Source organism: Orycteropus afer, unplaced genomic scaffold (genome assembly GCF_000298275.1).
Source record: "Orycteropus afer afer isolate SDZICR_OR568_19922 unplaced genomic scaffold, OryAfe1.0 scaffold00071, whole genome shotgun sequence".
Classification (NCBI taxonomy): domain Eukaryota; kingdom Metazoa; phylum Chordata; class Mammalia; order Tubulidentata; family Orycteropodidae; genus Orycteropus; species Orycteropus afer.
Genome location: NW_006921658.1, coordinates 11,350,833 through 11,377,287, shown reverse-complemented (window position 1 = coordinate 11,377,287; position 26,455 = coordinate 11,350,833).

The following is a 26,455-nucleotide window of genomic DNA, read 5'->3' as shown; positions in this document are numbered from 1 at the left end:
AAGCACGTGAGAGAGAGTGGAAACCTCCCAGAACATTGTATTGTGCCACGCCCAACAGAAATAACCCAGGTGGGCGACTTTAAAATCAGGATCTCCTCAGTTGCTAATAGCAATTCCCACCTTGGAGTTTACAAAGACTTATGGGTAGAAAAGACACACTAAGTAATTTACTACACCGCAGGTACATCTTGAATTAATCTTTTATGAGATATAAAAGAGATTGAACAAAACAAAACAAGGCTCAGACTCATAGCGACCCCTCCTTGGATTTCTGAGGTAGTATCTCTTCGGAAGTAGATTGCCCGACCTTCCTTCCGAGGATGGCTTATAAATAGGTTCCTGTTAGAGCTGTTAGTTCCCATCAGCTCCAATCCTTGATGACTTTATGCATAACAGAAAGAAGTGTTGCTTGGTCCTGTGCCATCTTCATGATAGTTGGTATGTTTGAGTCTATTGTGACAGCTGTGTCAACCCATTCATTTTCTCTGACCTTCTGCTTTACTAACAATGATGTCCTTTTCTAGTGATTGGTGTTTCCTAATGACATTTCCAAAGTAGGCAAGCCAAAATCTTGCCATCCTCACTTCAAAGGAGCATTCTGGTTGTATTTCTGATTTGTTTGTTCTTCTGAAGGTTCACGGTACATTCAGTAGTCTTCACCATTACAATTTGAATGTATCACAATTTGAATGTATCAGTTCTCCTTTTTCTTCATTTTTCTTTGTCTAGTTTTCACATGCTTTTGAATAAGACCCTGGCTTGGGTCAGATGCACCTTGTGTGTGGTGTGTGTTTTTGCCATTGAGTCAGATCTGACTCCTAGCAACCTCTCCTTGGGTTTCTGAGGCGGCGTCACTACGGAAGTAGATTGCCCAACCTTCCTTCTGAGCAGTGGCTTAGTCATCAAAGTTACATCTTTGGTTTTTAAAACTTTAAAAAGATTTTTTTCAGCAGATTTGACCAGTGCAACACACCATTTGATTACTTGACTACTGCTTTCATGGGCATTGATAGTTGATCAAAGTAGAATGAAATCATTGGCAAGTTCAATTTTTTCTCCATTTATCGTGATGTTGTTTGTCATTCTTATTGTGAGCATTTCCATACTAGTGAAGATTAAGATTCAGATGTTCAAAAAACTCCCTGCCGTTGAGTCAGATCCGACTCATAACGACCCCTCCTTGGGTTTCTGAGGTGGTATCACTATGAAAGTAGGTTGCCCAGTCTTCCTTCTGAGGAGCAGCTGGTGGGCTTGAACTGCCAGACTTCTGTTAGCAGTCAGATACCGTAGGCATTATGCACTGGAATTCTTTCATCTTCAGATAGCCCTGCAAAATAGAAGCTATGTTATCTGCACTATGAAAGTGCAGAAACAGTTTAGTAAGTTGATAAACCTAAGGCTGCAGAGCTGGTAGGAATTGGAGCTGGATTTGAAACCAGGACTAGCTGATTCTAATGCCCATGCATTTACCAGTATCTCTCATTGCTTTCTGTAATCTCTCCACCAGGGATATATGTCAGGTCTTTTATGTATGTACTTTGATACAGGATTTTATATCTGCCACCTCAACTCCTGGAATGTTTCTCTGGTCTGTGCTGCCTTAAGAACATGGAGTAATATCAGAGGTGAACACCTTTAGCAACTTCCTCAAATGAACCTCAGATGAAATAAAATAGTCTTTCTTTCATAAGATTACCGTATGGGTTATAAGACTTTATACACACATTTAAAATAATACCTGACTCATAGCAAGTATTTAGTGGCTTAGGTATCTTTTTCTTGGTACATATAAGGCATCCTGGTGGTGCAGAGGCACTCTGGTGGCACAGTGATTAAACCATTGGGCTGCTAACAAAAGGTCAGTGGTTTGAAACTAGCAGCTGCTCCACAGAAGAAAGATGAGGCAATCTGCTTCCATAAAGATTTACAGCCTTGAAAACTCTATAGGGCAGCTCTGTTCTGTCCTATAACACTGCTATGAGTTGGAATCAACTTGTTGGCTATGGGTTTTTGGTGGTGCAGTGATTAAGTGTTTGGCTACTAATCCAAAAGTTTGGTGATTTGAATTTACCAGCTGCTCTGTGGGAGAAAGACATGCCAGTCTGCATCTATAAAGATTACAACCTTGGAAACCCTTTGGGATAATTCTGCGCTGTCCTATAGGGTCACTATGAGTCGGAATCAACTTGACGGCAGTGGATGTGTATGTATAGATATGTATGTATATCTGCATATATATGGGAGCTCTGGTGGTATAGTGACTAAGGCATTTGACTGCTATCCAGAAGGCTAGCGGTTCAAACCCACCAGCCACTCCTCGGAAGGAAGACTGGGCAATCTACTTCTATAGAGATACCGCCTTGGAAACCCAAGGAGGGGTCACTATAAGTCGGAATTGACTCAACTCAGTGAGTTTGGTTTTTTTTGGAATGCATATATATACCAAAAACCAAACGAAACTCACTGCCATCAGGTTGACTCCGACTCATTGCAACCCCTTCTTGGGTTTCTGAGGCAATATCACTATGGAAGTAGATTGCCCAGCCTTCCTTCTGAGGAGTGGCTGGTGGGTTTGAACCGCCAGCCCATATACATATTTAACTTTGCCATTTCAACATTCTTTACATGTACAATTTAATGACATTGTGTTTATCATGTTGTATAACTAACACCATTATCTGTTTCCAAAAGTTTCCATCACCTTTAATAGAAGTTCTCTGTCCCCTATGCAATGAGTCTCCTTTTTCTCTTCCTTCCATCCTGTCTCTGGTGCTATTATTTAATTAATTTATTTATTTACTTATTGACTGACTGATTGCATATAGGCCACATCTCTAACTTTTAAAACATGTTTCAGTTCTGTTGCCTCAAAAAGCAAATCCTTGTTTCTCCTTAAGGTGGCTTGTTTCTCTTGTAATAGAATTTGTTACATCTTGCCTGTGCTGGTAGGGTCTGCATCCTACTCTCAGACCCTCCCTGTCTTTCTTCTGGGGTTAAAATAAAACTACTGCAGTCGGTTATACACTGCTGTTGAATACAAGACCTTTCATAAGAAGTATATAACATCAGCTGTGAATGGTGAAAGGCTTTTGAAGCTGCAACCACAATATGCCTGTACTCCCAGCAGATGCTGATAGTGTGAGTCTAGCACAACTGGTACTGTCCCTCACAGAGCTCGGCCTTCTGGGGTGTATTGTACCATGAGCACCACTGTCCCAGAAAATGCCAGGAGACATTAAGGATCACAAACCCTACTGTCCCTGTCAAAGCTGTGTGTCTTTCTTTAGGAGGCCCTGAGACAATTTATTTAACACAGCTGCTACTGTCTTCTGAGATTTGCATTTGTTCAACAAGTTGTTTAACCATCCAGTTATTATGACCCCAGTAGTTGCTATCAAACTGTAATAACAACAAAGGACATTGTATGGTTAAATTAGTATGATATACCCCTTCTTCTGGAAAAATGTCATTGAATATTTTTACATATCAGTATATCTATATCTATTATCTTTTATAATGGATTAGCTAATGCTGAAAAGTATGCTCCCTTGGAATACGGTTTGGTTAGCAAGCTGTAAGGAGTCCCTAGGTAGTGCAAACACTTAAGCTCTCAACTACTATCCAAAAGGTTGGAAGTTCAAGCCTACCCAGAGGTGCCTTGGAAGGCAGACCTGACAACCCACTTCTGAAAGATTGAAAACCCTATGGAGTGCAGTTCTACTCTGACACACATAGGGTTGCCAAGAGTTGGAATCAACTTCATGACAACTAACAACCAAAACAACTGCAAGTTATAGGCTGCAATTAGGAACATTTAAAATTTTATGTAACAAATCCATGAAGCACTGACTATGTGCCAGGGTTTATTTACTCCTCCTAAAACACTCCAAAGTAGATATTATTATCCCTTTTGCAGACACAGAGATTAAGCCACTTGTCTTAGGTCACATAGCTAGTATGTGGCAGAATTTGGTTTTGAAAGGAGTCAATCTGCCTGAAGAGTCTAAATTGCACTGTTGATCTCATAGAATATAGCTCATATCTTGCAGTCATTTATGTCCTTGCATATATAATTTTATCAAGGGAAAAACTGCACCTGTCCAATCTTTCTATCCACTCCTTATGATTTACCATGTGGCAGATTATAACTGGGTCATATATTTCAGTATCACTACTGGAGACTTTGATGCTTAATTTTCATTGTGGCAATATCAACTGTTTCTGTCCAAAAGCTTCTGAGTGTTGAGTCAGGCCTAGTGTTGAGTCTAAGACAGAAGCAGTATGTTCCCGTGATTGGTAAACTCAGCTCAGCAAGAAGAGAGCAATCTTACCACTGCTTTTCTAACAGTGTTCATTTTTTTTTTAGCATTGAATTGTCACCTAATGTAAACTAAAATAGTTAAAAATCCCAACTAGGGGAGAGTAGCTTATAAACTTGAGGCTTCTTTGACTGCTTTCAATTATTGTTAGAAACAGTGATAGGGAGAATAACAGCGTAGTACCTAAGGCACTTGACTGCTAACCAGAAGACTGGCAGTTCAAACCCACCAGCCACTCCTCAGAAGGAAGGTTGGGCAATCTACTTCCATAGTGATACCACCTCGGAAACCCAAGGAGGGGTCCCTATGAGTCAGGTCTGACTCCATAGCACATAACAACAACAGCAACAAAGATATCTAGTAGGTCCCTGGGTGGTGCAAATGGCTTGTGCTCAACTTTTAACCTAAAGATTGGCAGTTCAAACCCACCAAACAGTACTGTGGAATAAAAGGCCTGATGATCTGCTGCTAAGATTATAGCCAAGAAAAGCCTATGAGCTTGACTGTGTAACTTGTGAGGTTGCCATGAGTCGGAATTGATGCAATATTAGTTAACAACAAAACAGCAAAAGATGTGCATGCCTTAATCCCCAGAATCTGTGAATGTATTAAGTTACATGGCAAAAGGCATTTAAGTTTACAAATGGCATTTAAGATCGCTAATCAATTGACCTTGAAATAGGGACAGTATTCTGAGTTACTCATGTGAGCCCAATGTAATCACAAGACTCCTTAAATGGAGAAGAGAAGGCAGCACGAGAAAGACTTGACCTGCTCTTTCTGGCTTTCAATATGGAAGAAGGCCACAAGCCAAGGAATATGGGCAGCCTCTAGAAGTTGGAAAAGGCAAGAAAACAAATTCTCTCCAGGAAGGAATATAGCCCTACAGATATCTTAATTTTAATACAGTGAGACCTGTGTCAGAATTCTGACTTCCAGAACTATAAGATAATAAATTTGTATTGTTTTCAGTCACTAAATCTGTGGTAATTTACTAAGTAGCATTGGAAACTAATACAGAGAGTTGCAGTATATATTATGGTTTACTCCCTGTTTTGGTTCTCTGTTGTTGTTATGTGCCGTCGAGTCATACCTGACTCATAGCAACCCCTCCTTGGGTTTCCGAGGCAGTATCTCTACGGAAGTAGGATTGCCCAACCTTCCTTCTGAGGAGTGGCTGATGGGTTTGAACTGCCAGCCGTCTGGTTAGCAGGCAAGTGTCTTAGCCACTATGCTACCAGAGCTCCCTTTGGTTCTCTAGTGCTGCTAAAACAGAAATGCCACAAATGTTGGCTTTAACAAACAGGGGTTTATCCTCTTACAGTTTTGGAGGCTAGAAGTTTGGGTTCAAAGCGCCAGCTCTAGTGGCTGGGTGAAGACCCCTCAACCTTCAAAGTGTAGTCTTATATACTGGAAGCAGACCCCATCCCTAAGGCAGCTAGTCAGCTGCTCACAGCAGATTCCACCATGCAGTTGATTACCAGTCTCCTCATGGGGAATAACCACATCCAGCTGCCCAGCCACTCAAAACCAGGCCCAACCAAGTTGACACATAACCTAAACTACTACACTTCCTTATAGCAGTCTGGGAAAGAGCAACCCAATCTCATGAGTTACTATTATGGACACAGTGGGTTATAACAAGTGTTTATGTTTTTGGGGCTATTTTATTTTCCATATACAATTAATTGAGATGAAAAGTTAATTTTTGATAATTCAGTACATTTTTGTACCTAAGAAGTGTCTAAAATGACAATACTAAAGTTTCAGCAAAAAGAGAAGTCTTATTGATTATGGAGCTAGAACAGCCACATTGGGCCTTTCTGGTTACAGTTGCCTAATATAGATAGGGCTCTGTGTCCCACGTAGTGGTTGTCATAACCTTGTGTTTGTTTGGGGGATGATGACACACCGAATGTGGTGGTGATGGTAGTAGAGATTATCACTTGACTTTTGACTCTAGTTTCCCTGTAATTTTTTAGACTGTTATCTGCTCTGACTGCTTAATGACGTTATTATGAATTCTCTGATAGCAAGAGTGTGCTTCGTAAGCTGTAATGAATTAAACAAATAAAAGGTGATATCATTTATTGTATCATCTGTAGTAAGTACCTAGAGGGCTATCAGTCCCCAGAGTAGACACTATCTTAGAATCACAATGTCAATTTTTGAAGTTAAAAATAGCAAGGATTGTCATAATAGATGGGATTTGTTTTATTTTTATTTATTTATTTAATTTTAAGAACGTCTCTATTAAGTCTTACATTTTGATTTGGAAATGACTTCCTCAGTTGAGGGCTCCCCTTCTGTATGATGAAGAAGTGTAAGAAATAAAAGTTTGGGCATTTCCCTGTGTCTTAAGAAATGAAACAATACTGCAGGATTTTGATGATTTTCAAAGAAATACAGAATGGAAAATTCACTGGACGATTTAATATATAGCTGTTTCTAGGGGGAAGAGACTATCTTGTGTAGAAGTACAAAAAATTAGAAACACTAAGACTATGGAGATAGAATATTTTCATACTTAGTATTCTTTTAAATGTACCCTTTTTAGATTTGGAGTCACTATGTTAATTTAGAGAAAAAATATACATGTAAGTTGGATTGGTTTATCTTTGTAAATGTTAAGGTTTGGAAGAAACTCAAATAAACGTGGGGGAAAGAAAAAGTTTTAGTTTGTGTTCTAAAGTGCTTTTGAAGGAGATTTTTGTAGGCTCTCATTTCTTTAGTCTGGAAACTTCCCAAACTCAGGCTCTGTGGTTGCAGGGACCCACAGGACTCTGATTCATTTGCTTGTATTCTGTCCTCATAAAGCAACTTTTGGTTAATAGTTTGCTTTTCCTTGCCAGTTTCTTCATAGTAGGATGAGGGTGTCTTAGAAACTGGTATTAAGTGACTATATAAGTGAGCTTCACTAGTACAAAAAGGTTATCTGTCACATCCCCCAGTCATCATTGGTAAATTAATAGATTGATGCTCTCTGGTGTGTCTTTTGTTAGTATGAACCAGTGCTCCTGAGTTTTTCTCTCCTGGGTGAACTGATGAAATAGTTTCTGAGCTTGCAAAGACCAGACCCTGGACCAAAGTGCTGACCTGCCCCCAAGAGGTAACCATCTCCTGAGAACTCAGTGCTGCCCAAGAGAAATACAATGAGAGCCTCTCATGATAGTCACATCTGTAATTTAAATTTTTTAGTAGCTGTATTATAAAAGGGAGCTCTGGTAGCGTAGTGCCTAAAGCACTTGACTGCTGACCAAAAGGCTGGCGGTTCAAACCCACCAGCCACTCCTTGGAAGGAAGATGGGGCAACCTACTTCTGTAGTGATACTGCCTCAGAAACCCAAGGAGGGGTCGCTATGAGTCAGGTCCGACTTGACGGCACATAACAACAACAACATATTATAAAAAGAAGCAGGTGAGGTCAGTCTGCCAAGAACAGGTAACATTAGAATATAGTAAGATGCAAACACAATGAGAGAGAGAGAGAGAGAGAGAGAGAGAAAGAAATTCTGTGGGAGAAAACTAACTAAATGCTGAGGAAGGATTTCAGTGAGAATTTCCGCAGCTATTGAGCAAGACACTGCTCTTACTAGGTTCTCAGGTTGCTTTGGATTGGGATTGCATAAAGGGGTTGACTTTACCAAATACCTCTAATACATAGGTAGCTGAGACACAGTCCCAAACCCTCATCAATTCCTTCTGGAATTCATATATTTAACACAATTTGTAAAGCACTTGCTATGTGCTAGATGTTATTCTTAATTTTGGGGACTCAGCAATGAACAATACTCAAGGTTTCTACTCCAGTGGAGACTGAGTATATACAGTGAGAGAGCAAAAGTTACTGAAGAAGTAGGGTGATCAGATGATAAGCAAATAAAGGCAATAAATAAGCCAGTTAAGTACAGATTTAGATCAATTCTTTAAAGGAAACATGGTGATATAGTGGAGAGTAATTGGGAAGGCACAGTCTAGCAGAGTCAGGAAAGGTTGATCTAAAGAGATCATATTTGAACTGAGATGTGAAGGATGAGAAGCAGCCAGCAGAGGGAACAGCATGTGCTCAAGCTTTTGGAGGGAAAGAGCTTGCTATATATACACAGAAATGGAAAGGAGGCCAGTTGAGCTGCAGTGTATGGAGTGGAGAGTGGGAAGAGATAAAGTGGCAAGGCAAGTTGGTAGGGCTAGATTGGGTAGGGCTTTATAAGACTATGACTCTTACTCCAAATGTATTGTGAAGTATTCTTAGAAGAGAGGGGCATGATCTGAATTATAGTTGTAACAGATCTCTTTGCTCAATAGAGAGTGGAGTAGAAGGGGGCAAGAGTAGAAGCAAGGAGATCAATTAAGAATCTTTTGGCAGCATTCGACTTGGGAAGTGATGCAGTTTGGAGTAAGATGGTGGTATTGGAGATGGAAAGAGGCGGATAGATTTGAGAGTTCTGGAGATAGAATCAATGAGACAGACTTGTGGATATGTTTGTATGTATTACATTAGAGAGTAGGAGGAATCAAGCATGTTGGATGAGGAGGTTGTTGGGAATAAAGTGCTGATTTGGCCATTGGGTAGTTTAGGTGCTGATTATTCATCCTAGTGGAGATAGATGTCAAATAGCCAGTTATGATTGAGAGACCTGGGTTCAGGGGTCTTTTATGTCTTCTGTGTAAAAGTGATACATAGAGTCATGAGAGTGGAAATCTAGAATCACCTAGGGAGATTTTGTAGGCAGGAAAAAGAGACTGTACTCAGGTCCTAAGGAATAACCACATTAATAGGTCAGATAGGGAACCAAAGAGTGACAGAGAGGAAGAAGACCAAAAGAGTGGTGTCCCAAATGCCGGAAGAATGAAGTGTTTAAAACAAGATGGAGTAATTCATTTTGTTGTAAGTTCTTGAGGAACTCAATATGATGAGGACACAATGTTCGTTGGGTTTAGCATTGTAGAGGATACTGGTCATCTTGCTGAGCATTTTTAGGGTTGTCATTTAAAGCACAAATGAACTGGCCTCTAGTGTCCTCCACAAGGAACTTCCTCACTCTCTCCCTTCTGCATTTTATCTCCACAGGCTAGATGCTTGCTCTGTGTTCCAGGATACCTAGGCTTTTTCTCTGCCACTGGACTACTTACCATGTTGTAATGTGATTTTCTATTGATGCTGTGTTTTTTCCAGACTGTAAGCTCCTTAACAACAGGATTTATACTTTTTTTTTTCCCCTTAATTTCCTAGCATGGTGCAGATGTCAACACATATTTGCTGAATTAATTAGTTGCAGTATTTGAGAATACTTTTTAAAAAAATTTTCATTTATGTTACCTACCAGTGCCTTGTGTCAGGCAGAGGCAAATATTTAATTCTTAGTCTGCCAACCTCTTCCCATGCCATGTGTTTTTTTGTAACTACTGCCTTGCCTGGGCTGGGTACACCTTTTGTCCAGAGTTACATTTCCTTCTCCTCTTCTTCCTCCTCCTCCATAGTTGCCAATGGTTGATTCCAAAAGCTTGCTGAACCAGTTGCCATTGAGTCAGTTATGACTCTTGGTGACCCAGTGTGTAGACAGTAGAACTGTTCCCCATAGGGTTTTCAAGGCTGTGATCTTTCAGAAGCAGATCACCAGGCCTTTCTTCCGAGGCACCTTTAGGTGTGTTTGAACCTCTAGCCTTTCAGTTAGTAGGTGTCTTAGTCTGTATTTTCTAGTGCAGCAAAACCAGTGAAGCATATATATATATATATATATATATATATATATATATATACACACACACACACACACACACACAGAGGGAAAGTCACTTTAAGGAAATGGCCCATGCAATTTTAAGGGTTGTTAAGTCCCAGATTTATGGGTCAAATGACAGGCTGAAGACCTCTTCTCATTCATAGATTGTGGGGGTTGCCAAATCCAAAATCTGAAGGTCAGGCAACAGGCCAGAGACTTCTGTAGGCTTAAGTTACAAGAACCAGAGGTCAAGGAACCAGAAGAATGTTGGATCAAGAAAGAGAGCTTGAGCTTTGTGAGAACACCATTATATACTGGAGGCAGGCCACACCCTCAAAGAAACTCCTCTTTTAATGGATTGGCTGCTCGCATCAGATCACGAAATGGAAGGTATTTACACTGTGGAGGAGTATATGTCAAAGTACTGACAAGCATAGCCTACCCAAGTTGACACATAACATAACCATCACGGTAGTCCAGAATTTAATCATTTTGTGCTACCCAAGGACTCCTTTAAAAAAGGCTTGCTTAGTTCTAATCTTTTCTTCTTGAATGTTTGCTTTAAGCCCTATACCCTTCTTAGAAGACCATATGTGAAAACCTGTGCAAATCACTCCTCATGTATTTTGGAAACCTTGCTTCTTTCTGGTTACCTGCAGCTACTCTCTATAGTTTACCATTCCTGAAGCTTTTATTTGCTTCTTTGCACACTTGAGTATTTTAATGCCCTAGAAAGTTTGGGCTTCACTGACCTAGTAGCAAGAGACTAGCAACACCAAAGGATTCTCTTTAGTAAATTTTCCCTTTTTGGATAATTATTTTCCCACCAAGACTATGTGAAAATGATTTTTCTTCTTCTACACTACTTCTATTACTTTGTTTTCCACTTAATTATCCTCCTGTTGCGACACCCCAATTACACTAGTTGCTGTGGAGATATTAAGTGTATTGCAGGATAGAAGCAAGAGGAGGAAATAAATCATGTTTTCATGCATGTGTTTCCTAGTAACAAAAATAACTGAAAGATACTAGAAGCTGAAGTACAGAAAAGTCTATACTGGGTTTGCTTATGTTTTTAGAAGGAATTGGTTTTCTTAATTAAAGAAAATATTTAAGTCAAATTAGAGATTAATTCCATTACTTGATTGTTCATTCTTTAATTTATATTCTTTGTTTAATAGAGTGGTGCCCCATGTGGACAAAATCTTTTGTGAACTTCATCATTTAAAATGCATCTTCTTAAAACCTTTTATTTTTCTTTAACTTTTCTGAAAGGGACACATTTTAAAATCCCTCCATTTGATTTTTATTTCACAAAATCTTGCCATATTCCATTAAATTTACTATAGTTAGTGTGATTATATATCTTGGTTTGTTGGAACATTGCTGGTTTATGCTGCTGTTCTGCTGTAGTTGATAAGCCTCTCTTTCAGGAGCTTTCCTGGCACAGTGGTTAAGGCCTTCGGCTGCTAACCAAAAGATCAGTGGTTTGAACCCACCATCCTCTCTGTGGGAGAAAGATGAAGTATTTGCTTTCATAAAGATTTACAGCTTTGGAAACCCTATGGGGCAGTTCTGCTCTGTCTTACAGGGTCACTAGGAGTCAGAATCAACTCAATGGCAGTGGATTAGGGTTTTTTTGTTTGAACCTCTCTTTCAAAATACAAAACTGGACTGGTTTGGTTGTTAAATTACATGGTCACCTTTTTATAGGCCACATTTAATAATAATCTGAGGGAATGAATGTTTTATAAGTTCTTTGTTTTAATCCATATACAGTTGTCAGGGCTGGCAAGTCCCAAACTTAAGTTTTAAATACACAGACACACATATCTATATATAGCTATATATCTATATACATACTTTTTTGTTTCACTTTTTCCAAATAAACTTAAAGAATCTTGCCAAATGTCTTGATAACTATAGAAAGATATTTTTTGTCATTGCTGCAATTCTAAGCAAGTCAAAAGAATTTCTCTTCTTGTTAGAGTCTTGATTTTCTCATGTTACATTTTTACTAAGATTCATTGTCCTGTAATAATGCCTAACCTGCTTCCTCCTAAATGAACAGGAACTAATTAACTATTAGGGGGAGGGTAGGAGGATATAATTGTTCTTTATCACTGTGTTTCTTCTTTTTGTTGGTCAAGGTGCTAACAGATTAAACTTGCCTAGAGTCTATAGGTTTGTCGAGGATAATTCACATTATATATTTTAGGTTGGGATGAATGTGGATAACATAGATATGAAAATAGGTAAAGGTAGCTATACTCTGTGTGATTTTTTTTCTCGGTTATCTGCTCTATGTGTGAATGTGTGTGTGTGAAAAAAAGACATTTAGACCAAGCTGGGCAGTGAGAACCTACCCAGTGGCTCTGAGGGAGTAAGACCTGGTGATCTGCTCCTGAAAAGATTACAGGCTAGAAAACCCCATGGGGCACCTCTACTCTGTCATATGGGGTTTCTATGAGTCAAAATTGACTCAGTGACAACAACAACAACAACAATTCTAATTATCTGGTAAAGTCATGGAAACAGGAGTGAAGTGTACAAGGTGTAATGGACTATCTTGTACTTTCCAATTTTGCCTCAATGGATTTTGGAGTTAGGTTCAATCTTACTGTGAAACAGACTTTTAAATTTTGCAGTAATTGCTTCTTCTATTGTTCATTCATCAGCCACTAAAACTGAGAGGCCAAACTCACTGCCATGGAGTCACTTCCGACTCATAGTGGCCCCCACTGGGTTTCCAAGGATGTAAATTTTTATGGAAGCAGATTGCCTCATCTTTCTTTTTCAGAGTTGCTGGTGGGTTTGAACCAGCAGTCTTTTGGTTAGCAGCCAAATGCCTTAACAACTACACCACCAGAGCGCCTTTTGCACTGGCTACTGTTGTTGTTATGTGCCATAGAGTCAGACCTGACTCATAGCGACTCCTCCTTGGGTTTCCAAGGCAGTATCACTACTGAAGTAGATTGCTCAACCTTCCTTCCAAAGAGTGGCTGGTGGGTTTGAAACGCCAGCCTTCTGGTTAGCAGTCAAGTGCCTTAGGCACTACGCTATCAGAGCTCCCACACTGGCTACTAGTCACATATTAAAAAAAAAAAAATCAAACCCATTGCAGTTGAATTTGATGAGTTATGTGTAAAAAAAAAAAAAAAAAACATTGCAGTTGAATTAGACTCATAGTGACCCTGTAGGACAGAGTAGAACAGCTCCAGAGAGTTTCCCAGCTATAAATCTGCAGAGTGGCTGGTAGGTTTGAACCTACCAGCAGCCACTAAAAGTCCTTATTTTTTCTTCAGACTCTTTATCCAGTAAAGTAATCTAGGCCTTTTTTTTTTTTTCTCCTTCCACTTTTAATCTTTCTCTTTGTTGATTGCCCTTTTATTTTGTTTCTTGACTAGTAAATTGCCTTTAGGAGGAAGCCAGAAGCAGAAAAATTATAAAACTGCACCCAGGAGGAGATCATTTGAAAAACTTGTTTCTAATAGGTTTAGTAGAAAAGACCAAATAAAGGTAATAGATGGTGTTTGGCCACTAGTTTCCTTCCTGTTCTTTTTGCCCATTTGCACATGCAGTTGAGTCCCTGCCCTAATCTGTCATCGTCGTTAAATAAATGAGGTTAGACTTTTTGTATGATATTCTGGGCCTTTGTTTCTACAAAAATGTTATTTATTGTTTAATATGCTTACTCTTTTTGAATAGAAGTAATTGATTGGTTACTTTTGAATTCTGAGAATCCTTTGATCTTTTCAACATGAAACTTAAAAGAAGAAAAAAATGCCAGAGTGCTTTTTTAAAATCATTTGTCCTCAAAACATAATTTTTATATATTTAAATGAGATTTGATTTTATTCTAAGGAGATTGAATTGATTCTTTCAGTATAACTAGTGTTTAACAAATACAGCTATCTGATTAGCCAGCTTTATTATTAAATATTTGTTTATAAACCACAAGTGTTATTGACAGTTTCTTAGAATTGTGTTTGGAAGCAGAAGTAGTGGAAGTAGTGTGGTGTCAGCTGTGAATCGCCATGGATACAGCTGTCAACAGTGAGAAGGAGAATAAGCTGAGTGCATGATGGTAACAGAAAGCTGGAGACAGAGACCCAAGGACTAGAGTCATTTAGGGTGGGCTCAATCTCACTGTCAAACACACTTCCAAATTTTGTGATAATTGCTTCCTCTATTATTCCTTCATTGTCCACTAGTTACATATAAAAAACAAACCAAATCCGTTGCCATTGAATTCAACTCATAGCAACCCTATAGGACAGAGTAGAACTGCCACTTAGAATCTCAAAGATATCACATCTTTTGGGTTAGTACTTTAGAGTAAAATTCATTATGCAGTTGTTTTGGTTCTCTAGTGCTGTTCTAACAGGAATACCACAAGTGTAGATGACTTGAACAAATAGGGATTTAGTCTCTTACAGTTTGTTGTTGTTATACACCGTTGAGTTGGACCCAACTCATAGCGACCCTTTCTTGGGTTTCCGAGCAGTATCACTATGGAAGTAGATTGCTCCATCTTCCTTCCGAGGGGTGGGTGGTGGGTTTGAACTGCCAGCCTTTTGGTTAGCAGTCAAGTGCCTTAGGCACTATGCTACCAGAACTCCCCTCTTACAGTTTAGAAGGCTAGAAGTCTGAGTTCAAAATGCCAGCTCTAGGGGCTGGGTGGAAGCCCCTCAACCTTGAGTTTCAGCTCTGCCTCTTGCTCCTGGCCCACTGAAGCTGGATGCTTCTCTTAACTCAGACACCTGCTATCTGCTGAGGCTGACAAATCTAAGGTCAACAAGTAAAATGGCACAGTTCCAAAATTATCAAGTAACATGGCAGGCCACTAGTTCAAGTCCAAAAACAGTCTCAAGATTGGCAGACAACATGGCAGTCCAGTGAGATGAAGACTCTGCCAAACGCAAGATCTAGATCAAGATCAAGATCAAGATCAAGCAAAAGCTTGAGACCTTTCTCAAAACTCTTTCTTATATTCTAGAAGCAGACCACATCCCTAAGGCAGCTGCTCAGCTGCTCACAGTAGATTCCACCATGGAGTTGATCACCAGTCTCATCATGGGGAATAAATAACCACATCCAGCTGCCAAAACCAGGCCCACATTACCTTAACCACCATAGCAATGCATTGCTACTTTGCTAAAGGCATTCAGGTTGGCCAGCTAGATTCTATGTGCATTTCTAAATTGTAGATGTAATTAACAGACACTTCAAGAAGGCTGTTTGAAATTGAGAAACTTTTATTTTACAACACAGTGTAAAACCCACATGGAATCTTGAAAATGGCAGAAAAATATCTTTTGGCACCTGCTGTTATTTCTGTAGACAAATTTTTGTCTTATTGATTAACTGTGTCTACTTAGCTGATGAGTAGGTGGTCAGTTTTCAAAAGGAGATTAAAAATACCTCTTTTTAAATCACCTTGGATTTGGCAGGGTGGAGTGGAGAGGGCATGTAATCAAAAAAGCTAGTACCCATTGCCTTCAAGGGGATTCTGAGTCATGGCGACCCCATGTGTTGTAAATTAGAATTGAGCTCTGTTGGGTCTCTTGGCTGTAGTCTTTACAGAAGCAGATCAGCAGACAGATCTTTCATGACACAATAGTGTATAGGCAACACAATAGTGTTGGCTTTAAACAGCCAACCTTTTGGTTAGCAGTAAAGCACAAAGGATTTGTGCTATTCAGGGTCTTCAAAATGGCTGAAGGTAATTAGGGGGAAAAAAAGTTGAACGTCTACTCTTAGCAAAACGTGGCTCTAAACCCACTGCCATCGAGTCAATTCTGATTCATAGTGACTCCTACTGGGTTTCTGAGGTGGTAGATCTTTACAGAAGTAGATTGTTTCATCTTCCTTCTGCGGAGTGGCTGGTGGGTTTGAACCACCAACCTTTTGGTTAGAAGTCAAATGCCTTAGGCACTGTACCATCAGAGCTCCTTTTATTCTCAGCAAAGCATGGTTTTAGTTTTTAAAATAAACCAAAGAAATAATACTCAGTAAATCTCTTCAAAGAGCTCATATTTCAATGTAATGTACTTATGTAGTCAAGTGCAAATTAACTGATTAAGTTTATTTCCCTTGCTAATTGTATAACCGATGGTCTGTGTTAGTTAGTTTTATAGGGACAAAGTAAATACGAGTTGTGACAAGTGATTTTAGCTCTTTTAGAAGTTTGGAAGTCTTTTCTATCTCCTCAACTTAGGAACAGCCTGAGGTTACTGAGTGAATAGTTTCAGGACTCCCAAGGGATTCAGCACTTGGGCCAGAAAATGATGAAGACCATTTTTATAGCAAACAGCATGATACTCCTAAGACCGAGACTAGAAGGCCTTCCTTCTTCTAGGCTCTGAAGAGAACATGGCCTAGATTTGGTAGAGGAATTAGGAAAAGCTCAAGAAAAAGGGATGCTTAATTAACACTATGGAAAAGGAAGACAGAGAGGTGCACAGAGGTACAGACCATAAAGGTAAACACTTTTAAATACCCAATACAGCATTATCAGGAAGAACAAACATTAATATATGAGTAGATACACAGGTAGACAGGCTAAATGATCAGGTATGAGTAGGCAAAAGGGAATATACCTATGACTGTATATAAGTTTGGCAGACAATATTTCTACCTATGTATTTGTAAGTGTTTTAAGAATGTCCATATGTGTAATAGAGCTAACAGAAGACAAAATTATAACATCTTAGCCACGGCCAAACACCTTGAGGGAGTGAGTCACTGAGCCTGTGGGCTAGAGGCCATGGTTGTGGGGGACATCAAGCTCAACTGGCATAATGTACTGTACAGAAACAGTGTTTTACATCCTACCGTGGTGAGTAGCAACTGGGGTCTTAAAAGCTTGTGAGCTGCCCTGTAAGATGCAACAATTCCTCTCTTCACTCTGGAGCAAAGAAGAGTGAAGAAAATCAAAGATGCATGGAAACAGTAAGTCCAAGGGACTAGTGGACCATGGGAACTTTAGCCTATGCAACCCTGAGAGCAGGAGAACTAGATGGTGCCCAGTTACCACTGCCAATCGCTTGGCAAAGGATCAAAATAGGAGATCCTGGATAAAGTGGGAGAAAAATGTGGGAAAAACCTCAAAATCTTGTGAAAGACCAGATTTAACTGGTTTGATACAGACTGATGAAACCCCTGAGACTATGGCTCCTGGTCACCCTTCAGGCCTGGCATTTGAATTCATCCTTGTGGCTTCTAGCCAAACAATAGACAGGGCTATAGGGTGAACAAAGGAGTTATGATAAGGCATTTGGCTGCTAACCAGAAGGTCAGCGATTGAAACCCACTAGCTGCTCCACAGAAGGAAGATGAGGCAATCTATTTCCATAAAGATTTATAGTCTCAGAAACCCAATGGGAATTGCTATGAGTTGGGATCGACTGGATGGCAATGAGGTGGGGTTTTTTGTTTTTTTTTTAAATAGGGGGAGCAATTATACCAGGTAGGTATGCTCCTTAGAACAATTAACCGTGGGAGATCACAAGAGCATCATTTGCACAGGAATATCTCAGAGGGCAAGAATGCATTGGAAAGAAGGACATAGGGAACACGCAACCATAGGGAGGAAATGGGAAGAGAGTTGCTATTTATGGGGATTCAGTGTTACAAAACAGAATGTGTAACTTACTGTTGAGTGGAAAACTAATTTACTTTCACCCAAATCACAATTAAGGAAAAAAAAAGTGTGTGTGTGTACATTCTATATTGTAGAATTCTGAATTGTACATATAATTTTAAAAATGCTTAGAACCCACTGTATGTGTAGCCATTTAGTTAACATGGTATTACTGAGAAGTATCTTGTAGTATGCTCTTCACCTTCCTCATGTGTATGTGGTTTGTACCCTCAATTCCTTATGTAATTATGTGGCCTCCACATGTGTTTGGAATTGACAGCAACTGGTTTTCATGGGGAAGGAAGAACCTACGGAAAGTGCAGGGAAGCTATCTCTACTTGAGGCAAAGTTTTAAAAAAGAGAAACCTGGTTTTGGTAGTATGGTTCCTTGAGGCAAGTAGCTAAAGAACACTACAGTTTGGGAGCCTTACTGAAGTGAGTCTTTGGCTATAAGAACATTCTTCTTTTTTTTTTTTTAATTATTATTGTGATTTGGGTGAAAGTTTACAGAGAAAATTCATTTTCCATACAGCAGCTCATACACATTTTGTCTCATATTGACTGCAATTCCCCACAGTGTATCAGCTCTCTTCCCACTTCCCTGTAGTTACCTATTCCCTGTGTCCTTCCCTCCCATGCACTCTGAACCCCTGAACTGTCTCCTTGTGCAAACACTGCCCTTCTGTTCTCCCATGATTGATCACCGCAAGGAGTGTATCTACCTGATGTAAATGTTCACCTCATGTGCCGGTCTGTTGTTTGGCTGGAAGCCACAGAAGTGAGCTCAATTCCAGACCTGAAGGGTTAACTAGGGGCCATAGTCTCAGGGGTCTCACCGGGCTCTATCAGACCAGCAAACCTGGTCTTCTTATATGATTTTGAGTTTTGTTCCACATTGTTCTCCCACTCCATCCAGGATCTCCTTCACTGATCACCTTCCAAGTGGTTGACGGTGGTAGCTGGGCAACATCTAATTCTTCTAGCCTCATGATCATGTAGGCTGAGGATTGCATGGTCTACCAGGCCCTTAGACCAATTTTTTCCATGCATCTTTGGTTTTGTTCATTCTTCTTTGCTCTGGACAAGGAGAGACCCATTGTTGCATCTAGATGGTCGCTTGCAAGTATAAGAACATTCTTAAGGGACATCCTAAAGATGTCATTTTGAAAGCAAAGCAAGTCCTCTCTTAGATGTGGTTTCATCAGGGTGCAGTTTACAGATTTGTGCTAAGCCCCTGACATGTGCTCATGTTGCACTCCCAATGAAACTTTAATTTCAGCAGGGATGGAGTGATGCCCTGTACTGGCATATAAAGCATTGCTTTCAGATTTTCTGGAATGAATTATATATATTGACAATGAAAAACCTGTGAGGAGGCAATGATGGGGTTATGTCAACATATTTAAACATATTATGCCACAAAATGGAGTGCTGTCCTGGCCACAAACATTTGTCAACATTAAGCTAACATTAACATTAATGTCGGGAGAATGCTCCCTACATTTAGAAAGAGCTCCTGGTTGGTGCAAATGATTAACACTCGTGGCTGCAAACTGAAAGGTTGGAGATTCAAGTCCACCTAGAGGTACCACAGAAGAAAGACCTGGCAATCTACTTACGAAATATCAGCCATTAAAATCTTCATGGAGTACAGTTCTACCCTGACACGTACGGGGACACTTTGAGTCAAAATCAACTCAAGGCAACCGGTTCTACATTTAGAAGGCTAAATGCTTGTGAATTGCAAGGCAAATTTAAATTAGTGATTATGTTTGAACAAATTGTCAATGTTCTTAAAGGACTTAACTGAGGGCTCTTTTTTATTAATGTTCAATGTTGCTTCACAGATTAATTGCTAGTATATGGAGGGTTTCTCATTTTCATTGTTGGAAAAAAGTCTTGCTATCCTAAATGTTAATAAGAGTTTGTAAGTAATTCTAAATGCTTTTGAGATACAGAGACAGATGGACTGTCTAAGGGAATGCTTAGTTTCTACATGTGTTTCCTTTGCTCGATTAACCTTTCATGACATTTCATGGAAGATAAACCATGTCTACATGATGGTACTATGAGTCACCTCTCCCTCAGTCATATATGTGAGCAATGCTGTCCAGCAGAATTTTCTTCAATTATAGGAGCTCTGGTAGCATAGTGCCTAAGGCACTTGGCTGCTAACCAGAAGGCTGACGGTTCAAACCCACCAGCCACTCCCCGGAAGGAAGGTTGGGCAATCTACTTCTGTAGTAATACCAGCTTGGAAACCCAAGGAGGGGTTGCTATGAGTCGGGGCCGACTCAGTGGCATATAACAACAACAACAACAACATAGGAGCTCTGGTAGCATAGTGCCCAAGGCTAAACAGAAGGATGGCGGTTCAAACCCACCAGCTACTCCTCGGAAGGAAGGTTGGGCAATCTACCGTAATAATAATAATACTGCCTCGGGAACCCAAGGAGGGGTTGCTATGAGTTGGGTCCAACTTGACAGCACATAACTACAACAACAACAACAACAACATGGAATGTTCAGGTGGCATAGTGCCTAAGGCATTTGGCTGCTAACCAAAAGGCTAGCAATTCAAACCCACCAGCCACTCCTTGGAAGGAAGACTGGGCAATCTACTTCCATAGAGATACCGCCTTGGAAACCAGAGGAGGGGTCACTATGAGTCAGAATTGACTTGATGGCAGTGAGTTTGGGTGGTTTTTTTTTTTCTTTTTTATGGAATGCTCTATAACTGTTCATTGTCCATTATATCAGTTATAAGCCACATGCATGCTACTGAGCACTTGAAGTGTAGCTAGTGTGACTGAGGAACTAAATTTTTAATTTTATTTAATTTTAACCAATTTTTACTTAAACTTCCGTAATAGTTTATAGCTTGTGGTTATTGTAATTTTATAGCCCATCACTAGAAATTTAAGATAAATTTGAGCACATCCTTTTTTTTTCCTTCAGCAAACACTTGATGAGTGCCTACTATGTACCAAGCACATTTCTAGGTACTGAGGATACAAGAATGAATAATACAAATTGCAGTTGAGATCACTGAAGCCCACAGAATTCAAGTGACCCTTTTAAGATCACAATCAGCAACTCTAACAGTCCAGAATAAAACATGTCTCCTGATTGCTAATTGAATATTTTTTGCCCTTGGTGCTCTTTTCCCCAGAAAGCTCCTTTGGTTCTTGTTTATATATTTCTTACTGTTTTCAATTAGAGAGAGGCTTACCAAAGTGTCATGGAAACAGTGAAAAAAAACTCTGTATATCTCTTCTAGAAAGAGTACATGTGTTTGCATTTACCGTAGGCTTCCTGTTTGTTCAGAAATGTGAGGAGAAACTGGAGTTATTTACAATCTGTAAACCTTTCTGCAAGGAAGAGTAAGAGTTATTCTTTCTTTACTCTTTCTCTATTGTAAATTTAAAAAATTTTAGAGAGGTGAGGAGAACCTCTTTGGTAACTTTTCATATGTTAAACCTCATCTTTCTCTTGAAGGTGCTATATTCAAAGGCAAAGATGGTATCCTAGATTTTCAAAGCCTGCAAATTGCTCTTTGAAAACAACAGAAAGTAGCACAGTCATTGGTAATGACATTCATAATATGTGCTCCTTTTATTTTTTTTTCTCAGTTATATAAATTATCTTATATAAATAGAATACAATTTTACAGGGTCATTATAAATTACACTATGGTAAAATATTCATGTTATATTATGAAGTAGAAGAAGGCCTTTCACAAAGCAATATGTATAAGATTTTTACATTTTAATTCATTTCACATATGCTTACAATAAAATCAAAAGGATACATAACTAAATATTACTAACATTTGTATCTATATCATAGAAACAGTTAATTTTTACTTTATTCATCATGGTTTATATGTTTTTTTTCAATTAAAAAGTGGAAACTGTATGAAATGTTACTTTAAAAATACATCAACTTGTACAGTAAAAAAAAAAAAAGTCACTGCTGTCGAGTCGGATCTGACTCAATAGCTACTACCCCTTCTACTACCCCTTCTTGGGTTTCCAAGGTGGTATCACTATGAAGTAGATTGCCCAACCTTCCTTCTGAGGAGTGGCTGGCGGGTTTGAACCACCAGACTTCTGGTTAGCAGTCAAAAATGCCTTAGGCACTACACCACCAGAGCTCCAGTAAGACTTGGGAAAGTCAGAATTTGTATAAGGCAGAAAACTGTCAGAGAAGGAAAACTCTAATATTTTCCACTAAAACGAGTGGCAGAAAAGTTCCTTAATCCTTTCTTGACCCACAGGACCTATAGTGCCCACTACATTTTTCTCCTCTGGGGTTTATTGGGCAGCTGCTTTCCCACTGACCATGCATACAGCTGTTATGTGGGCACCTTTATAACTGTCTGAAATGGAAGAAATGGGCGTGTGCTACAAATTACACAGGGTGTTGTCTGAGGATACATCCTGGAAGTGTGATTTTGTGACACTTTTGTCTCTTTTAGCCCTTTTTACTGGGAGATAAAACTTGTCTTTCTGGGTTCTTGTGCATTATCTGAAAGTTCAATTTCTCTCAGTGATGCTGTGTTTATGCAAATATAGCATTTTCAAGCACCCAAACTTGTATGCACCTGTCAAGGTATCTAGACAGTGGTACAGATTCCAGAATAACAGGTGTGTGTCACATAATTTTACACTCAGAGTAACAAGTGTATCCCACATAATCCTTTCCCGGAGTCCAGAAGGACATATGTGTCCCACATCATATCTGTCAAAATTCGTATTTCATAACAAAACTTCAGAAATGCTCCTTGGTTTAGCATGCTTTGCATTCATGAAGACACATAGTATCAATACAAAAGTCAAAGCAGAAAATATTTGGATCATGAAAGGGTTAATTAAGTTTTTCCTTCTTATACTTAGGTGTAGTTTATAACTGTGCGTAACTTAAAAGCCCAAGGTGAAAGCACATGCCTGTCTTATTTTCTTTGTTCAATGTTACCATCCTGTTTTGTGACACAGCCCATTAGCATCAGGGTGGCGCTGAAGGGCCTACCAGTAGGACCCCTGATTTACATCGTAGTGAACTCTAGATAGGAGCCCTGGTGGTGCAGTGGTTAAAGTGCTTGGCTGTTAACCAAAAGGTTGGCAGTTTGAACACATCAGCTGTTTCACAGGAAAAAGGTGTGGCAGTCTGCTTCCATAAAGATTACAGCCCTGGAAACCCTATGGGGGCAGGTCTTCTCTGTGCTGTGGGGTCACTATGAGTTGGAAATGACTTGATGGCAGTGTGTGTGTGTGTGTGTGTGTGTGTAAAACACTTATTACCCTCCTTGCCATCCCCTCATAGGTGACAGGTGTTCATGGTACCAGGCCTATGAAAGCTTTGCTTCATATTCCTTTATGTTGCTCAAGATTACATTGCAGAAAATTCTGTTAGCCTTCCTCTCATTTTGCTTCCTTTTCTTTTTCTCTTTTTCCAGTTATTCTTGGTACTTTGTGTCTTTCATTTAGGTATTAAATAATTCTTTGAGGTCCTGAGAAGTTAGTTAAGCTTGATCTGTTGACTCCCATTTGATTGTTTTTACATATCATCTGTCCTTTAAGACTTCAAAAAAGACCTTGACAGACTTTGTTTTGTAAGATAGGAATTATGTAAATATGCTACTATGTCATTTGTTTGTTTTGTGATTGCTTGGAAGGAGTGTTGGAAACCAGCTGAGTGGAATTTATGAGACCAATGATAAATAAGGGAAACAAGTACAATCTTTATAAAAATGATAATTTATTTTTTTCACAAAAAGTTTCTCATAAAAGGAAAAAACTGCAGGTAACTATTGAGGGTCTAAACAACATCTTAGAAATCTTAAGAGCAAGGACAAAAAAGATTGTTGTTGTTGTTAGATGGAGGACCCATGGCAACGCCATGTGTTACAGAATAAACTGTTCCACGAAGTCTACTTAAAAAAAAAATTGTGATTTGGGTGCAGTTGTACAAAGCAGATACATCTTAGACTCAACAGTTCATACATAGTTTGTTTCATCAAACCTATTACAATTCCCGTGATCTAACAGTTCTCCTCCCACCTCCTACCTGTGGTTACCCCTTCCTTGTGTCCTTCTTAGGTATAAATTCCTGCTAGCTTAGTTTTCTTCCTGTGCAGGTGCTGGCCTTCCCATCTTCCACAGTTGATTGTCTAAGGACTGTGTCTCTTGGTGTAGTTGTTCAGCTCATAGACCTGTCTATTATTTGGCTGAGAGCTAACTCACGGAGTGAGTCCAATTTCAGCCCCGAATGATAACCCAGAGTGTACTCTTGAGGTCCTGGTTCTTTAAAAAAAAAAAAAAAAAGCTTCATTTGTAATAGCCAGGAAATTTGAAGCAAGTCAAATGTCCATCAACTAGTGAATGCATAAACACTTTGTGGTATATTTATATATGGGAATACTATACAGCAATAAAAAGGAATGAACTACTGACTCACTCAATAACATGAATTAATCTCAATATAATTATGCTGATGAAAGCCACCAGGCCATAAAAGAGTACATACTATATGATTCCATTTATATAAAGTTCTAGAAAATGTAAGCTAATCTCTATAGTGACAGAAAGCAGATCAGTAGTTTTCTGGAGAAGAGGAGGTAGAGGGAGGGACTTGGCTGTAATCTTAACAGAAACAAATTATCAGGCGTTTTCTTGCATGATATGGATGAGTGGGTTCAAATGACCAAAATTTACGTTAGCAGTTGAATGAAAACTGTCTGCATCATCCAGGGACTCTAACAAAAGATTGTTGTGTGCTGTTGAGTTTATTCTAACTCATAGTGACTATATATGACAGAGTAGAACTGCCCCATAAGGTTTCCTAGCTGTAATCTTCACAGGAGCAGATCACCAGGTTCTCCCATAGAGCAGGTGGTGCATTCAACCTCCAAATAATTGGTTAGCAGCCAAACTCTTAACCATTGCACCACTACGGCACCTTTAACGCAAGAATCCAAAACCAAACTCACTGTCATCAGGTTGATTCCAACTCATAGCAGCCCTCATTAGGTTTCCAAGACTGATTGCCTCATCTTTCTTCCACAGGGCAGCTGGTGGGTTTGAACCCCAAACTTTTGGTTAGCAGCCAAGCATCACCAGAGCCCCTTAACAAAAGATTGTTGTGTTGTTGTTGTTTTTTAGGTGATATCAACTTGGCTCTGACTCATAGTGACCCTATGTACAACAGAACAAAACACTGCCCAGTCCTGCACCAGCCTCACTATCCTTGCTATACCTGATCCCATTGTTGGCAGCCACTGTGTCAGTCCATCTCATTGAGGGCCTTTCCCTTCTTCACTGATCCTCCACTTTACCAAGCACAGGGAATGGTTCCTCCTGACAACATGACCAAAGCAGGTGAAATGAAGTCTAGCCAGTCTCGCTTCCAAGGAACATTCTGGCTGCTCTTCTTCCAGGACAGATTTATTAGTCCTTCTGGCAGTCCATGGTACTTTCAGATTCTTTGCCAGTACCACAACTTAAAAGCATCAACTCTTCTTCAGTTTTCCTTATTTATTGTCCAGCTTTCACATTCATCCGAGGAGACTGAAAATACTATGGCTTTTGTTAGGTGCACCTTAGTCTTCAAAGAGATATCTTTGCTCTTCAGCACTTGGAAGAGGTCTTTTGCAGCAGATTTGTCCAGTGCAGTATATCGTCTGATTTCTTGGAATGTCTTTTGTGCTCTGCGGTCTTGGCAATAATCCAGTTTCCCACATTAGGCTCCAGAAACTTTCAGGAGAAAGGACTGTGGCAGGAATTTTGGAGATAACATGACTGGTAGGACTCTGGGGAGTAACACATAGTGGCAGGGTCAACCACCATCTTTGAGTGGAGCACAGCTATTTGTTTTCTACTTGGATCAAAATACTAGGGTGACAGATTTGATTGATATGCAATGCATACACAGACCCTGTTTACCATGGCAAATCCTGAACGTCTCTGAATGGGCTTGAAGCCCTGGTTCTACTTTATCCTATAGGATCACTATGAGTTGGAATCAACTGCTGGTGGTGGGTTTGGTTTTGGTTTATATTCTCGCAGTTCATTCAGTTGTCCTATTCAGGTATGTATAATACTGCATCCATGTAGTGTTTATTATAAATAATAATTACATATATTCTGTGGAGTTACTTTATGTGGTAGTTCAGGTTGTGTGTAAACTTGGCTAGGCCTGGTTGAGTGGCTGGCAGCTGGGTGTAGTATTCCCCATGATGAGACTGGTAATCAACTCCATGGGAATCTACTGTAAGCAGCTGAGTAGCTGCCTTAGGGAATGTGGTCTGCTTCCTGTATATAAGCAGAAGCCTTGGGGAATGGTCTCTAGCTTATGGCATGCTTGGACCCTGCATGTAGCCGTGTTATTGTTTAGCAGCCTGCCATGCTCTGCTGACCTTAAAATGGACTTAAATTAATGGCCTGCCATGTGGTTTGGTAACATCAGGACTGTGCCTTTTCACTTGTTGACCTTGGGTTTATCAGCCTCAGTAGCTAGCAGCTGCCTGAGTGGAGAGATGCCTCTAGTTCCAGTGGGCCGGGAGCAAGAGGCAGAGCTGAAACCCAAGGTCAAGGGGCTTTTACACAGCCCCTAGAGCCTGGCACTTTGAACTTGGACTTAAAGCCTCCAAACTGTGAGAGAATAAACTCCTGTTTGTTAAAGCCATCCCATTTGTGGTATATTCTTGTCAGAGTGGCACTCAGTAACCAGAACAGAGTATGGTTTCAAGAGAGTGGGGTGCTGTTCTG